This window comes from Aegilops tauschii, chromosome 1 (genome assembly GCF_002575655.3).
Source record: "Aegilops tauschii subsp. strangulata cultivar AL8/78 chromosome 1, Aet v6.0, whole genome shotgun sequence".
Classification (NCBI taxonomy): Eukaryota; Viridiplantae; Streptophyta; class Magnoliopsida; order Poales; family Poaceae; genus Aegilops; species Aegilops tauschii.
This window is the reverse complement of record NC_053035.3, coordinates 45,020,875-45,039,568: the sequence shown is the minus strand read 5'-3', so window position 1 is coordinate 45,039,568 and position 18,694 is coordinate 45,020,875. Positions and strand designations below refer to the sequence as shown.

Genomic DNA, 18,694 nt, shown 5'->3' with positions numbered 1-18,694 from the left:
GATTTTACATAAAAGGAGAACGGCACGACACCAAGGAGTGGTGCCAGCGGCAGAAGTTGCGGAGAGAAAACTGAGAAAAAATTACTAAGTACTGCCCTGAAAGTCATGCAAAATTATCTCTTTGCAAGTAAACCCTGAAAGTATATGTATATACATGCAAGAGTACCGATTAAGAAAAACTCTACTAACTGAAGAAGAAAAATATTTGTTGCCCCTTAGGGCTCATTTGATTGCTGGGGAGGGAAAACCCAGGGTAGCAAACCCCTAGGGCCTTGTTTGGTTAGGGTACAATCCACATGGATTGTCCGGGATGGAAGCACGATCCACGTGGTTCATTCTGATGGGGAACTGTTCCCTGTGGATCCCAGTTGACGTGTTTGGTTTGGGCTATGGCGGGGAACTTCCCAGCCCAAACCGCGTTGATCTCCTTCAATCCACGGGACGCAAAATAATAGCCTATGATCCGTGGAACCGATCCACATGAGGCACGTCTCTAGGCTGCTCCCTCTCTTCCCCTTGAGTCGCTGCGGCTGCTCATCTCCATTGTTGCGTCCGGGTCTAGAACCAAACGAGATATTAATTGGTATTGCAGGGTTTGGGTGACAAGAAGGGGTCAACCTAATCCCTAGGTGGGTTAGTTCCACTAGGAGATTAGTTTCACTACAACCAAACAAGGCCTAGGGTTGATTTTACTCTGCCCATGGGATCCCCTCTCATGATAGGGAAATATCCCTGGTACCATTTGCGCAACATGGTGAAGATACCCCAAATCGTTTTGCAATGCAGATGCCATAGTTCTCAAGGTCCATAGGATTAATATCATGTCTCACTACACTTCTCTAAAGCAATATATTTGCTGGTTTTGGTCACCTGGAGGTATTCTTCTCCAAGTTTGTATAGGTCCAGGTGTAATGTAGGATTGTAATGCCAATTCAATTCATGCAACAAAATCAGTTATATCTATTCTCAAACAGAAATAAGAAAGTACTGGTTTAAAACCACCGCAACCACAAACAGAGCCAAACGAACAGCACATCAAATCTTACATAAAAGATATATAGCAAACTTAAACAAGGTATTTAACTAGGAACATGGTGAAGAGTTTTAGGTTAGTACAGGAACGTAACTCTGCATCGACAAAGTAAAAATGGCAGGGTTCCTGGACTGGTCACACGGATGACTCCGACTAGCTAGCGTGATATACAAGGTGGTTCAGCATATCGCAGCAGAACATCCACAGATGCGCATTGAATAGAATTTGACATTCACTGAACCGAAGGTTCTTGCGCTGGAAGCTCTGAGTAGCATGGTACATAGACATAGTATCGATCCCACCCAAAGGCGTCTTGTATCTCGTTGAGTTTCCCCCCACTGATATTGTATGAAAGAAGCTTATTTGCCTTCTGGTCATGGAGGAAAACAAGCCCTCTCTCCAAGTCGAGGTCGACAATCCGATAATCGCAGTTCCAAAACCATTTATCCTCACCACCATCGCCACCATCGTCGTAGTGAACAAACTCATCCTTTCCAAACGCATCAGTCATGCTAAGATGACACATCTTAGTCCAAGTCCATGAATGTTGACCAAAATCATCCAATGTCCAAACAACAATCGAGCAACCATTCTCATGTGGCAATGCATAGTGTAAGATCCCTGAAGATTTGCCAAAGCTTCCGGCGGCAAACTTATGATCTGATGATAGGGCGGTATGCCATCACTCATTGCCTCCAGGCCTTCGAACATCAAAACTTCATACCCAACAGACACATACAACATTCCATTAACAAATAAGTGTGTTCGCCCAGAAATATTTATATCTCGGTCCAAGGTATCATCCTCAAGCCATGTCGAACTTTCAGACCGGAATATCTCAAGTTTGCTGGTGCCAAGTATCAAACCATGGACATGTTCAGATGAAAATTGAAGATGTAGAACTGCGGTGACCATGATGGATCAAACGCCAAAATAGTTACATAACGAGGGTCATCTGTCCCAGGATATGTATCAGGAAGTATCCTCCACTCTCGTGTTGCTGGGTTGCACACAACGAAGCGGCAAACGTTTGTAGAAGTATAGCTGCTCCTATACTTACAAAGGACTAAACCATTGCAGCAGTCGAGGAATTCTAAATGCCCATAGTGTGGCACATCAGCAAGAATTCCGTCTATTTCCCCATCATCTGGGCACAGGCTTACAAGCAGGATAGCAGACTTATTGTGACCTTGGTACAGAAGTCCAGTGGTTACTTTTTTGGGCAGCTTCTCGCGGTAGTCTGGGTCAGAGGAAAAGGCAGACCAGGCCTTATAGGCACACTTGCAGCGGCAAAATGACTTGTACGTCAGCCGGGAGAGGATATCAACCACTAGATCATCAGTTAAATTAACAGCAGTGAGTTTCTTGTGAAGGTCCATGTCTTTATGTTAGCTTACTGTCACTGAAAGGAAAAACTGACACTTGTGAGAAAATAAAACCGAAACAAAGAGACTTAAAAGAGACAGAAGAACTTTGCTACACAAATGTATCGTTACTAGTAATAAATCAATTTATTATACCCCCTATCACTTTATAAATCACTCATATTCCTTAGATTTCATGTATATCTAGATTTTGCAAAAGAATGAATTGCTGCTGAGTTACATTAACCTAAACTCATCGGGGAAACAGAGCAATTCTGACTTTTAAGAAAATAAAATTTCATCTCAGATTATCTAGTAAATTATTTGGATAAGGTACTCAAAGATATGTGATGTATGTTTTTCAAGCTCGAAATTTCTGGTTCACCGTTTCCATTCAATCTAGGTAGCATATGATTTCTTGGCTCGAAATTTCTGTTTCTCGTAAATCCACCCAGCACCATAGACTGATAGATAATACTTCTATACTAACCGCATGGGTGAAAATCAAGCACAAAGAGGAAGCAGGACATTCATCGCCAAATCAGACCTGCAGGGAAGGTCTGCTGCTATATGGCGTGGAGGAGGAAATAAGCTCAGATCTGGAAAAAAAATAATGGCAAGGCGAAGGATGAGCGACTCACGGTGCGGCTTGTATCCGGTCGGTGGAGGAGGAAATAGGCCGCCGGCTGCCGGCGAAGGGCCAGAGCAGGGGACGAGAGAGATAGGCCGCCGCCGGCGAAGGTGCTAGGGAGGGTTGTGGGTTCTGTGGCCTTGTTGGGATCGGTCGTGCCGTGTCTCGCTGTCTCTTCTTTGCTCGGAGGCTTTTTTTTTTTTTTCAGTTTTCAAGTCGAACCTTTTGAAGTTTCAACTTACAAACATAGATGAAATATTATGATTTATTTATTTATTTTAAACGTTGGCAGTAGAGCTGCCAAATTCATTGATCAAAAGAAGCGTTACAAGGACCCTCCGAGGAGGAAAGCACAGCAAAAGGTTAGTGGAAAAAGAAACGAAAGAAAAAAGTCGGCACCACCACAAACCTAAGCTCCACCGACAAGCCATGTACATCATCGGGAACCATCCCCGGGCCTCCAAGGGGACGCCTCAAAGGAGGGAGTGATATCGAGGACAACACTGTCACCCGATCTGGTCTAGCCAAATCTTAGGTTTTCACCCGGAGACCACAAGCCATGAGGAACGAAGAGCAAAACGAGCTCCACGGCGGTACCTCCAAGGAGGAAGACGACATCCGTAGATGCCGTTACCGCCGGCACTGACAAGAACAGTGCAGGATTTTCATCCGAAGCCGAGTCATCCGCCAACAAACATGGATCCGAGGCCTGCCAGCGCCACCGGGCAGAAAAAGGCCATGCACACACTACCAGGAACAGACTTGTCACCGCCGCACGCAGAAACTCGACAAACACGAGCCAACCTGGTTGGGCCGCCCCGCCGCACGCAGGCCTGGGCGCCAAACTAGATCCGGCCATCCTCAGCCTCCGTGCGCAGAACTGGGCGAGGATCCGCACCGCAGCGCATAGGAAGAGCCGAGTTAGAACCGAAGCTGGCCGGCCAGCACCGCCGCGCGCCATGACTGGACGAACACCAAATCAAACTGATCGCCTCCGCACCGCCGCGCGCAAGGACAGGACCAGCCGAGCCGGAAGTGGTCTCCAATCAACCGACTGATCTTCTCGCCGCATCCGCCGCTCGCGCGGCCTTCAGATTGCGACCCATTGGTCCGTTGGATCATGGTTGCGCGTGCACCTTGGGACCACTTACCGCTTGCCTCTGGCGATAGCAGGCAACGATGACCACATGTGCGAGGCAACAATGTTGCAGAAACAGAAATCAATCGTTCGATCCCCTCGACGAATCTAGCACCTACTCCCTCGTTTTCTCGCCTTCGATCCCCTCGATCTCGTCTCCCCGCGATGCTCTAACATTTCCTCCCTTCAATATGCTTCTAAAATCATCCACGACCCAAGCTCCAGCCATGGCAAACGGGGTGTCAATCTGCTTCCCAAATCATCCAAAGCCCAAGCTCCAATCAACGGTGGTGTTGATCTGTTTCCCAAATCATCCATGGGCCAAGCTCCAGCAATGGTGAACGGCGGTGTCAATCGGCTTCCTAAATTATCCACAACCCAAGCTCTAGCCAAGACGGAAGGAGAAGATATTTGTTTTTGCAACAAAGAGGTTGTTACAACTACAACAAGGCTCTTTTTGCAAAAGGGCCCTATTGCAGCATAAAATACTCATAAAAATGATTCTGTAACAAGATCTTTGTTGCGAAAAATTTCTACAACGAGACCTTTGTTGCAGAAAAACTCGTAAATGATTCTGCAACAAGACCTTTGTTGCGAAAAAATCCTACAACGAGCCCTCCGTTGCAGAAAAACTCGCAAAAATGATTCTGCAACAAGACCTTTGTTGTGAAAAATTTCTACAACGAGACCTCTGTTGCAGAAAAACTCATAAAAATGATTCGGCAACAAGATCTTTGTTGCGTAAAAATCCTGTAACAAGATCTCTGTTGCAAAAAAAATTGTAACAAGACCTCCATCCAATGGTCACGGATGCAGTGGATCTTTTTATATTATCAGCCGGCGGACGCGTGGGATCGCCCTTTATTTATTGTAAAAGCGGCTCAAACTCATAGTTTTTTTAACAAGCATCTATTTTATATGAAAGTAGCAAATAATCGTAAAGCCCATGATTCATTGCGGAAGAAGAACAAGATGGCTAAAATTCCTCCGATTAGCTAGCTCTAAAGTATCACAAAACATAAAGCGTGAAAAGGCAAACAAAACATAACACAAACATAAAAGCACATCACTGATGAAAGTGACGTCAACGTACATCGCCATTCGCACTCATGACCCGAGGACGCCGCCGCAAGTCCATCAAGTGCATCTTTCCACCGCATTGGTCGTGTCTACCACAAGCACGTTTGACGACCTCATCGACACCGAAGAGAGAGGACGTATCCAAAGAGTGGACATGTGCCGCTCTGGTTCCGAGAGGACGACTGTGTCAAGAGTCCTCCAACAAACCCACCACCGTCGGCCGACCCTACGGGCACGCACTCATCATGCCACCGGCACGCACTCATCATGCCACTGACAACTTCAAACTAGCCGCATCAACACAAACTAGGTGCTCCCACCAAAAGGTCAAGTCACGAGAACGATGCCCCTATCGAAGTACTGACGCGAGGACGTGGCAACATTGACACCAAGTCTGAGACGATTCAAGATCCGCCTGATCCAACAGCCAGACAGGCGCGCCGCCACAACAACCACCGCTCCACCACGGACGTGCCACGACGCACCATGCATATCTCAAAATATGCGCCATAGTGTATGCCAATAGAGTTGGGCTTAGAAGTATGTATCTTGATTGTTTACACATGGTAGTCAATCATGTAATGAGACAACTCATGTTATGGCAAGATCCATGGAACATGATTCTAGGTCCTGCTAGTTTAATGAAGTCTCTGATACCATCAGGACCATAGTATGTAATAAACAATATTTGATGGAATAAAAGTAGTTGCCCTTTGTCTCAAAGAGATAGCAACTCCCATAGTATGAAGTTAATCGAAATGTTGCCATGTTGGTGTTCCAATAGGTATTTGTTACTAAAGTTTCACCGAGAACTTATGTTCTTTCTGAGACAATAGATTTTGTTTTCTGATTTGTACTTGTAGTATCATTTGTTTTTCTCTAGTAACTAGTACAATAATTAGTGGTAGAGTAGCTTTAAAATAAAAAGTAGTGGCAATGTCATTAGTTATCTATAGGATGAAATTAAATTATGGTCTCATATAGATACTTTACCATGTTAAACTATGGCCCAAGATTATAAGTTTTTTAAAGCTATTGACACCTCCAAATATGCTTTAAAATTATAGTCTTAACCATAAAAAGTAAATAATACACCTATAATTGATTTGGGTTCCCGAGCTTTGGTGAAACTTTTATTTCAAAAAATATTTCAAATTCATGGATGTCAAAAGAAATCCGCAAAATTGCCATGTGTATATTCGGGGAATGCACTATGTGTGCCAACTTTCATTAAAAGAACTATTTCCATTTTGTGGGATACACAAAAAATACAAATTATGTTTATAATATTGTTGTTTTTTGGTATAATTTACAAATCTTCTATACATAAACAACTATCCCCACTAAGTTTTTTTTCTCAAAATGCAATCATGCCACCTTAGCATTCAACATGCATTGGAAACGACACACCTCAACATGCAACCATGCATAAGAAAAAGCCACATCGACATGTGAACATGTATGCAAATTTACATTCTATTACAATATTTATATTATATAACATTTAAATACAATAAATCATATGTATTTCCAGCTTTGATTCTAAAATTATTACTCCAAATATTTATGTTCCGTACAATTCTCATTGCAAAATATTTCAAGAATGACATGTGGGGTATCATCTAGTATATTTATATTTTAGATCCACGCTTTTAGTACTACTCGGCAATATGCGACAAGCTATCAACGTTGTTAGTGAGGTTTGCACTTAAAGATAAACAACTCATCGATGATGTCATGAACCAAAGACATAGACATGGATTCAAGAATATAGAGGCTTCTCCAACAACTAATGTGATCCTGGTTTGGCACAAAATTAGCGAAAGTGTCAACTTGAGAAATTTATACATGTGATGGAGGATGTAGGGATAATGGCACCCTAAAGTACAAATTACCACATTTACCATATTTCCCGAACACCCAAGATGCAAAATTACCATATTTCAGTACTTTTTCATATACAAGTATACAATCAAGAATGAAGGATATTGTATTCCATGTGGCATTGTCAACTGTCGGAGTTAATTCTCGTGATCTCCATTCCCCTTTTTTGACCAGATAAAACAACATGAGAGGCTCCTACTGTGCTATATTAAATAGGATATATATTTACAAAGAACCATGACAATTTTGGCCTAGTGGGGGAGGAGAGATTACAAGAGTAGTGAAGATTGCCTTTGAAAGTATTCAAGAAAGCTTTGTGCTCGCGTTTAACCCTAAATACACGTTGAGTGAGATCAACACTAAGCTGCCTAAAGCAGGAGCTATGGTCAGGGCCACACCATCAAAGTATGCACCATTTCTATTTTCTCAAATGTTCCAGGGCCCCAAAATAACGATCTCACTGAACAAAGGACCTGCCTGACTGAACCAACCACATCAAGCATATAGGTCAAATCACCGACGCTCCGAGTAATACAAAGGATACCCCAATAGACTTGGCTGGATGGACATATGTCGTGGTGGGCGCACGGCAGATGTCAATGGATGGCTAAAGAGAGGAGGAGGCTCGAGGGCACTGATGGGCTCCAGAGGCGAGGTCGGCATGAGCGAGCGCGGGACGCAAGACATATCCCAGGTTCGGGGCTCTCCAGAGAGATAACACCCCTAGTCATGCCGAGTGTGATTTATATGTGACAGTACGGAGTTGCTCCTAGAGCTGTATCGAGGAAGAAAGGAGGCCGGCCAGGGCTTAGGCTGCTCCCTCTCCTGGCGTGTGGATGGTGTGTTGCTAGCAGTGGATCTCTCTATCGTATGCCTCGTCGTCCCCTACACATGAGGGCTACTGGGGGGTTTTATAGGGCAACCCCCCAGGGATACAATGGTAATGTCACAAGGCCGTGGGGCCGGGTTGTCATCGTCCGGGAAGCCGGTGCTGGGACCCGCCGGGTGTCAGGGCTCGCCGGGTTTTTTCGGGCGCGGGACCCGCCGGGTGTAGGGGCACTGTTGGCCATCTTGTCGATCGTCAGGGAGTGGTCGGGTTGAGTCCGCTATAGTGGCGCTCCGTCAGGTCGCCGCTTGCTGGCGTTAGCAGTGACGACGGGTGCATTCTAGCCACGCCAACCCTGGTCAGTGGGTAGGTGGGGCACTGTTGCCACGCCCGGCTGACCAGAGGCATGGGCGGGGCACTGTTGCCTTGCTCATCTTTGAATAAAGACTCGTCCCATCGTACGGCCTGGATGGGATGGGAGCTGACCCGTGGCCGGGTTGGGGAACACGCCAAAGGGAAGCTGGCTTGTTGGGGAAGTCTTGGTACGCCGGGTTCGGCTGCCTTGCGCTGGCCGTCGGGGTCGGGTTGAGGAATTCGGCCGGGTCGAGCGACCCTGCCAAGAGTGAGCCGGCTTCAGGGGCGTTGCTGGCCCCGTTGTTTTTGAAAAGGATCCGGGTTCCGTTGCCTGCCTAGGGTTCATCCCCGACAACATAGGAAAAAACGCGCGATTGCGTGTCTCGTGAGTAGATGGTTGACATAGTAGACAAGAAAAATTATCACCAATGATATAATGCCTACAACGAAGAATGTCCATGGCGTTTAAACGATCCACCATCAACAATCAAGTGAAGATGCTTTATTGTGCACTTAGTCTTCCATATGGAGGTAAGAAAGCGGGAATGGACAAGGCCTTCGATGAAATTTTTGTAGTATTTGCTGGACTTAAAAATGACACATCATGGGCTCTACCCGGGCTTGGACAATTTGATCAGCAAGCAATTTCAACCGCTTCAACAAATAAAGGTAAAATAGAGTGGCGTGCTCCAAATGTCCATCCAGACAAGTCTGTTAGGGTATCCTTGGTATTACTTGGAGCGTTGGTGATTTGACCTATATGCTTGATATGGTTGGTTCAATCAGGTCAGGTCCTTTGTTCAGTGAGATTGTTATTTTGGGGCATGGAGGAATTAGGTGGATTCGTTTGTCCAGAAAGGTAGTGTCGGGGTAAAGGTGAATGATAACATTGGTCATTATTTTCAAACGCATAAGGGCCTACGACAAGGAGACCCGATGTCTCCGATTCTGTTCAACATTGTGGCAGACATGTTGATAGTTCTCATAGGTCGGGCCAAGGAGAAAGGCCTGGTAGATGGTCTTGTCCCCCATTTGGTGGATGGGGGCATCTCTATTATATAATGTGCGGATGACACTATTATCTTCATGGAGCATGACCTTGCAAATGTGAGGAATATGAAGCTCGTGTGGTGCCTATTTGAACAATTATCTGGTCTAAAGATCAATTTCCACAAGAGTGAATTGTTTTGCTTTGGTAGGGCCAACGAAGACCAAGATAGTTATATGCAATTGTTCGGTTGTGAACCGGGGTCATTACCATTCAGTTATCTAGGAATTCCAATTCATCATAGTAAATTAACTAATAAGGAGTGGAAATGTATCGAGGATCGATTCAAGAAGAAACTAAGCTCCTGGAAGGGTAAGCTCATGTCTTATGGGAGGACGGCTAGTATTGATAAATTCAGTACTCGCGAGTATGCCGATGTCCCTTCTATCTTTCTTTGAGGTGCCTAAAGGGATACGAAGGAGACTTGACTTCTATCGATCTCGTTTTTTCTGGCAGTCCGACGAGGTTAAGACAAAGTATCGCTTGGCAAGATGGGATATTATTTGTCGACCAAAATACCAGGGGGTCTTGGGATCGAGAACCTCGAGATTAAAACCAAATGTCTTTTGAGCAAGTGGCTATTTAGGCTATCACATGAATCAGAGGGTATGTGGGCACAATTCCTTAGAAATAAATACTTGCACTCTAAAACTCTTGCTCAGGTTACCGTAAGACCTAACGATTCGCCATTTTGGAAGGGACTCATGAGAGTGAAAGAGACCTTCTTCCATATGGTGAAATTCATTGTTGGGGATGGAACAACAACAAGGTTTTATCCTATGCATCTAGTTCATCGTGATCGGAATTATATATATAATTTTTGGCCTCGTGAAGGAGAAAGTATCGCTCTAGCTTGGTGGAGGCTTAAGTCAATGTTATATTCATGCCCCAATCATGAGCTCTCAAGAGAAATTATTATTCAGAACTTTTATGCTCGGCTTTCTCGTAATGATCAAACCATGCTGGATACTTCTTTTGCTGGTTCTTTTATGAAGAAAACTATTGAATTCCGGTGGGATCTTTTGGAAAGAATTAAACACAACTCTGAAGATTGGGAACTCGACGAAGGTAAAGAGTCAGCTATAAAACTTAAGTATGATTGTGTTAAATCTTTTATGGATACCGATGCTTTTCAAAAGTTTAGCACTAAATATGGACTTGACTCTGAGATATTAGCCTCCTTTTGTGAATCATTTGCTACTCATGTTGAACTCCCTAAAGAGAAGTGGTTTAAATATCACCCACCTATTAAAGAAGAAATTAAATAACCGGTACCAGTTAAAGAAGAAGCTATACTCTATAATGGTGATCCAGTTGTTCCTACTGCTTATATTGAGAAACCCCCTTTTCCTGTTAGGATAAAGGAACATGCTAAAGTTTCAACTATGGTTAACAGAAGCTATATTAGAACACCTAAACCTGATGAACAAATTAAAGTAGAACCTTGCATTGCTATGGTTAAAGATCTCTTGGAAGAAGATATGGATGGGCATGTTATTTACTTCTGTGAAGAAGCTGCTAGAATTGCTAAACCTGATAGAAAAGATAAACATAGATCTGTTGTTGTCATGCCTGTTATTTCAGTTAAAATAGGATATCACTGTTATCATGGTTTATGTGACATGGGTGCTAGTGTGAGTGCTATTCCCTACACTTTATATTAAGAAATTAAGAAAGACATAGCACCTGCAGAGATAGAAGACATAGATGTTACTATTAAACTTGCTAATAGAGACACCATATCACCCTATGGGATTGTTAGAGATGTTGAAGTCTTGTGTGGGAAAATAAAATATCCTACTGATTTTCTTTTTCTTGGTTCCCCACAAGATGACTTCTGTCCCATTATCTTTGGTAGACCTTTCTTGAACACAGTTAATGCTAAGATAGATTGCAAGAAACAAACTGTTGGTGTTAGCTTTGGTGATGAGTCTCATGAGTTTAATTTTTCCAAGTTTAGTAGAAATCATCATGAAAAAGAATTGCCTAGTAAGGATGAATCAATTGGTCTTGCTTCTATTGCTATGCCACCTACTGATCCTTTAGAACAATACTTGCTAGACCATGAAAATGATTTAGATATGCATGAAAGAAATGAAATAGATAAGATTTTCTTTGAACAACGTCCTCTGCTTAAACACATTTTGCCTATTGAAACTCTACGAGGTCCTCCTCCACCTAAAGGTGATCCTTTGTTTGAATTAAAACAATTGCCAGACACTTTGAAATATGCTTATCTTGATGAAAAGAAGATATATCCTGTTATTATCAGTGCTAACCTTTCAGAACATGAAGAAGAAAGATTATTGAAAGTTCTAAGGAAGCACCGAGCTGCTATTGGATATACTCTTGATGATTTAAAGGGCATTAGTCCCACTCTATGTCAGCACAAAATTAATATGGAACCTGATGCTAAACCAGTTGTTGATCACCAACGTGGGTTAAATCCGAAGATGAAAGAGGTGGTAAGAACAGAAATATTAAAACTTCTGGAAGTAGGTATAATCTATCCTATAGCTGATAGTAGATGGGTAAGTCCTGTTCATTGTGTCCCTAAGAAAGGAGGTATTACTGTTGTTCCTAATGATAAGAATGAACTTATTCCACAAAGAATGGTTACATGCTATAGAATGGTAATTGATTTCAGAAAATTAAATCCCATTAAATAAAGCTACTAGAAAAGATCATTACCCTTTTCCTTTTTATTGATCAAATGCTTGAAAGATTATCTAAGCACACACACTTTTGCTTCCTTCATGGATATTCTGGCTTTTCACAAATACCTGTATCTCAACCTGATCAAGAAAAGACCACTTTTACTTGTCCTTTTGGAACCTATGCTTATAGACGTATGCCTTTTGGTCTATGTAATGCACCTGCTACCTTTCAAAGATGTATGATGGCTATATTCTCTGACTTTTGTGAAAAGATTGTTGAGGTTTTCATGGATGACTTCTCTGTCTATGGGAAGTCTTTTGATGATTGTTTAAGCAATCTTGATCGAGTTTTGCAGAGATGTGAACAAACAAATCTTGTCTTGAATTGGGAGAAGTGCCACTTTATGGTTAATGAAGGCATTGTCTTGGGTCACAAAATTTCTGAAAGAGGTATTGAAGTGGACCAAGCTAAGGTTGATGCAATTGAGAAAATGCCATGTCCTAATGACATAAAAGGTATTCATAGTTTCGTAGGTCATGCTGGTTTCTATAGAGATTTATTAAAGATTTTTCTAAAATTTCTAGGCCACTTACTAATCTTTTGCAAAAGGATATTCCTTTTGTTTTTGATGATGATTGTCTTGAAGCCTTTGAAACACTCAAGAAAGCTTTAATCTCTGCACCTATTGTTCAACCACCTGATTGGAACTTGCCTTCTGAAATCATGTGTGATGCTAGTGATTATGCTGTGGGTGCTGTTCTAGGACAAAGAGTTGATAAGAAATTGAATGTTATTCATTATGCTAGTAAAACTCTAGACAGTGCTCAAAGAAATTATGCTACAACTGAAAAAGAATTCTTAGCAGTGGTGTTTGCTTGCGATAAGTTTAGACCTTATATTGTTGATTCTAAAGTAACTGTTCACACAGACCATGCTGCTATTAAATATCTTATGGAAAAGAAAGATGCTAAACCTAGACTTATTCGTTGGGTTCTCTTGTTACAAGAATTTGATTTACATATTATTGATAGAAAAGGAGTTGAGAACCCCGTAGCTAATAACTTGTCTAGGCTTGAAAATGTGCTTGATGACCCACTTCCTATTGATGATAGTTTTCCTGATGAGCAGTTAGCTGCAATAAATGTTGCTAATAGTACTCCTTGGTATGCTGACTATGCTAATTACACTATTGCTAAATATTTACCACCTAGCTTTACTTACCAACAAAAGAAAAAAATTCTTCTATGATTTAAGACATTACTTTTGGGATGACCCACATCTTTATAAAGAAGGAGTAGATGGTATTATTAGATGTTGTGTACCTGAGCATGAACAGGGACAAATTCTACGGAAATGTCACTCCGAACCTTATGGAGGGCATCATGCTGGAGATAGAACTGCTCGTAAGGTATTGCAATCTGGATTTTATTGGCCTACTCTCTTCAAGGATGCTTGTAAGTATGTCTCATCTTGTGATGAATGCCAAAGAATAGGTAATATCGGTAAGCGTCAAGAAATGCCTATGAATTATTCACTTGCTGTTGAACCATTTGATGTTTGGGGATTTGATTACATGGGACCTTTTCCTTCCTCCAATGGGTATACACATATTTTGGTTGCTGTTGTTTATGTTACTAAACGGGTAGAAGCTATTCCAACCAGTAGTGCTGATCACAACACCTCCATTAAAATGCTTAAGGAAGTTATTTTCCCAAGGTTTGGAGTCCCTAGATATTTAATGACTAATGGTGGTTCACACTTTATTCATGGTGCTTTCCGTTGATTGCTCCCTGACTATGGCGCCAGAAAAGCTCCTGTTTGCTAGGACTACGTCGGTATTTCCCCAAAGAGGAAGGGATGATGCAACCCAACGACGGTAGGTATTTCCCTTAGTGATGAAACCAAGGTTATCGAACCAGTAGGAGAACCAAGCAACACAACATAAATAGCACCTGCACACAAATAACAACACCTCGCAACCCGACGTGTTAAAGGGGTTGTCAATCCCTTTCGGGTAACGATGCCTAAAATTTGTAATAGATTGAAATAATAGATCACGAATAAAATAAAGTGCAGCAAAGTATTTTTGTATTTTTGGTTTAATAGATCTAAATAAAAATGCGAAAAGTAGATCGCAAGCCAATATATGAGAAAGAAGACCCCGGGGCCGTAGGTTTCCCTAGTGGCTTCTCTCGAGAAAAATAGCAAACGGTGGGTAAACAAATTACTGTTGGGCAATTGATAGAACTTCAAATAATTATGATGATATCCAGGCAATGATCATTACATAGGCATCACGTCCAAGATTAGTAGACCGACTCCTGCCTGCATCTACTACTATTACTCCACACATCGACCGCTATCCAGCATGCATCTAGTGTATTAAGTTCATGAAAAAACGAAGTAATGCAATAAGAACGATGACATGATGTAGACAAGATCCGTTTATCTATTGCGTAGATATAGATCCCATCTTTTTATCCTTAGTAGAGACGATACATACGTGTCGTTTCCCTTTCTGTCACTGGGATCAAGCACCATAAGATCGAACCCACTACCGGGCACTTCTTCCCATTGCAAGATAAATAGATCAAGTTGGCCAAACAAAACACAAATATTGGAGAAGAAATACGAGGCTATAAGAGATCAAAGAAACTCGAATAACTTTCATGGATATAAAAAGTAATAACTGATCATAAACTCGAAGTTCATCAGATCCCAACAAACACACCGCAAAAAGAGTTACATCATATGGATCTCCAAGAGACCATTGTATTGAGAATTCGGCGAGAGAGAGAAAGCCATCTAGCTACTAACTACGGACCTAAAGGTCTACAAAGAACTAGTCACGCATCATCGGAGAGGCACCAATGGAGGTGGTGAACCCCATCTGAGATGGTGTCTAGATTTGATCTGGTGGTTTTGGACTCTGCGGCGGCTGGATGAATATTTCGTCGACTCCCCTGGGGTTTCTGGATTTTTGGGGTATTTATAGAGCTAAGAGGTGGTCCGGGGGGCACCCGAGGTGGGCACAACCTACCAGGGCACGCCTGGGCCTCCTGGCGCGCCCTGGTGGGTTGTCCCCTCCTCGGGACTCCCCCCAGGTGCAACCAGGGCCTAACTTCTTCCTTTTGGTCCATAAAAAGTCATCGTGAAGTTTCATGGCATTTGGACTCCGTCTGATATTGATTTCCTGCGATGTAAAAAACATGGAAAAAACAACAACTGGCACTTGGCACTATGTCAATAGGTTAGTACCAAAAAATGATATAAAATGATTATAAAACATCCAAGATTGATAATAAAACAACATGGAACAATAAGAAATTATAGATACGTTGGAGACGTATCAATGTTAACCATAGAATTGCATCACCCTATCATCCTCAGTCTAATGGTCAAGTTGAACTTAGTAATAGAGAAATAAAAATAATTTTGCAAAAGACTGTTTATAGGTCCCGGAAGAATTGGTCTAAGAAATTAGATGATGCACTTTGGGCTTATAGAACAACATATAAAAATCCTATGGGTATGTCTCCTTATAAAATGGTTTATGGAAAAGCTTGTCATTTGCCTCTTGAGTTAGAACATAAAGCATACTGGGCAGTTAAAGAACTCAACTATGATTTCAAACTTGCTGGTGAAAAGAGGTTATTTGATATAAGCTCATTAGATGAATGGAGAACCCAAGCTTATGAAAATGCAAAGTTATTCAAAGAAAAAGTTAAAAGATGGCATGACAAAAGAATCCAAAAGCGTGAGTTTAAAGTCGGAGAATATGTTCTTTTGTGCAACTCTCGTTTTAGATTCTTTGCAGGGAAACTCCTCTCGAAATGGGAAGGCCCATATGTCATCGAGGAGGTTTACCGGTCTGGAGCCATCAAAATAAATAATTCCGAAGGTACTAACCCGAAGGTTGTCAATGGGCATCGAATAAAGCATTATATCTCAGGTACACCTATTAATGTTGAAAGCAATATTATCCAAACTTTGACGCCGGAAAAGCACATAAAAGAGTCCTTCCGGAACACTCGAGAATCATCAAAATAAGGAGGTACGTGATACGGTAAGTGTCGTGGAGTTAACACGGCAGATGTCCTAGTGTGAGGACTTAGTCATGGAGCCATCGCAACTAGGTAGCTTAAAGGGGTTAAAACGGGACAAAGGATATAGGGAGTTTATACTGGTTCAGCCCCTTGCGGTGAAGGTAAAAGTCTAATCCAGTTTGAGGTGGTATTGCTTATGTCTCGATTACCAGGGAGCGAATACGCTTGACCTAGCTTTCGATCTCTTGTTTCTTGCCCTAATCCGCCGCCGGGTCGTCCCTTGATATACACAGGTTGACGCCCAGCGGTCACGGAGTCCCGGCCGGCTCATAAACAACGTGTCCGGCTCGATGACTAAATACACTTTCCTTACAATACAAGTCATACACATATGGCGGTTTGTACCTATGTGCCTTAAGCCGCCTTTGGGCTTAGGCCCTTTAACAAGTCTGCTTCATGAACTGCCATCTTCAATATCTTCATGGGCTTTGTCCTAATGAATCGCCATAGGTATAACCCGGCCCCTCCTGGGCGGGTCATACCCAATAGTCATATCCCCAACATTAGGCCCCAGGTTGATTTGAACTTGTTCATGTCAATCTTCTACACTTAGAAAAAATCCTTCTTCATGACGTCATCTCCCGGAATTACGGAAACCCGCCATGACGTCATCTGTTTATTACATTTGCACAATATCCAGCATATCTTAATAGATCTTTATCTTTAATAACCATCCCGAAGATCAAGGCATCCGAGCAACTGGATAATCATTCTTTGACCTCCTCGATTTTCGCACCTGCCTGTTACCTCTTTCCTTATAAATAGGGTCAGGCAGCCTGTTCATTTTCTCCCCTTGCCTCCTCATCTATATTTAACCTTTCTTCTTCGTGACGCATCTACACCTCTGCACACCGCCGCCGCCGACCTCGTCGACTTCCTCGACTCCGGCCGCTGCATCAACCTGGACGGGACCAGAGACCTGCGGCGTCTCTCCATTGCTCAGCGGATCCAGTAAGTACCGTATCTCTCCCGCCATAGATCTCCATTAGGGTTCCTGAAGCTCTTACGAGTTCATCATCGTTCTTCATTGTACCTTGTATTAATCCTCACTTTGATCCAAAAATAACCTGTAAACATGCAGAATTTGTTTCTGTGTCTTTCTCTTAATCACTGAACCTGCCTCCTAGATGCAGAAATCTCGCCAATGTATTGGCTCCTTAGCTGCTGTGATATTATACTTTGATTTTACCTTTCTTTTCCGAACATCATCAGATCCAAAATCAACTACACCAATGTATAAAACATGTTTATCCAACACTTAGCAGAATTCGCTCTTAATAGATCTTAAATTTTAGCATTGTCATGGCAGCTTACATACCAATTATAACTAGTCATATGTCATTAGGCCCCATTAAGCCGCCAATTGCAACATTCTCCTCCGTCTTAATGAATCAACTTAAACCGACAAATTTTCTTTCTTTTAGGCCTCTTCCTTCACAATGCCGAAGACAGTGACTTCATGTAATTGGGTTCCTTCTATTTTCACCGAAAACACGCTCAAGGACTTTGTTAAAGTCGGCTTTTTACGAGCGAAAGACATCTTGCATTGGCGTGCTCCCAAGCCAAATGAGAAAAAAACCTCAGCCACAGGATGGTGAGATTATTGTTTTTACTGATCATATGAACCGGGGCTTCTCCCCACCTGGGTCCAAATTTTTCCGAGACATTCTGCACTTCTTTCAACTTCATCCTCAAGACATCGGAGCCAATTCGATGTCAAACATTTGCAATTTTCAAGTTTTTTGCGAAGTATACCTTCAAGAGGAACCTAGTGTTGAACTCTTCAGGGAATATTTTTATCTGAACCGCCGAAACGAGTGTACCAATGGCCCCATCTTAGAACTTGGTGGGATCTCAATTCAACGGAGAAGAGATGCTATCTTCCCCTATGCTTGCCTGCCGAGTCACACCAAAGACTGGAACCAAACATGGTTCTATTGTAAGGACACTTCTCCGGCTGATGAAAATCCATTGTCGGGTTATCGCGTCCAGCGGCTCGACCCAAAACACCATCTTCCCGAAAAGCTTACCACTGTTGAATAAAAACTTGCACCCACTATTGCAAAGGTGAAGGCCCTATTGGGAAACGGGTTAACCGACGTTGACTTAGTTCGGTGCTGGGTTTCTTGGCGGATCATACCCTTGAGCCGCCGATCTGGCTTAATGTGCACTTACTCGGGTGGTGCAAAAGATCCATTGCGCCACAGCTCCGTGAACTTAACCGATGATGCAATTAATGAAATGACAAAGACTCTTCTGAATGAGAGCCTGGAAGACTGCAGGAAAGTGGGACTGAACCCTTTCTGCAAACTTAACCCGCCACCAGATGTGAGTCTTTAAATCCCTTACTTTACCTTATCATTCCAATACTCTATTAACTCAACTTTGATGACTTTCACAGGCTGACTCCGATGGAAAAGGGCATATGACCATGAAGCTGCCAAGCAAGCGAGGGCCAAAGCGAAAGCAGCCAAAAAAATTGCCAAGAAGAATAAGAAGAAATTAACTGCTTTCGAGATGTTTGAACTGGACGACAGCTATGAGTCGGAAGTAGCCCTTGATTCCCTTGGCT

At 42.6% G+C, this 18,694-nt stretch overlaps 1 pseudogene; it reads right to left on the bottom strand.

Moving 5' to 3' along the window:
* Positions 1–1,026: 1,026 nt before the first annotated feature.
* On the bottom strand, positions 1,027–3,196 carry LOC109784341 (F-box protein At5g18160-like; annotated as a pseudogene).
* Positions 3,197–18,694: the final 15,498 nt, after the last annotated feature.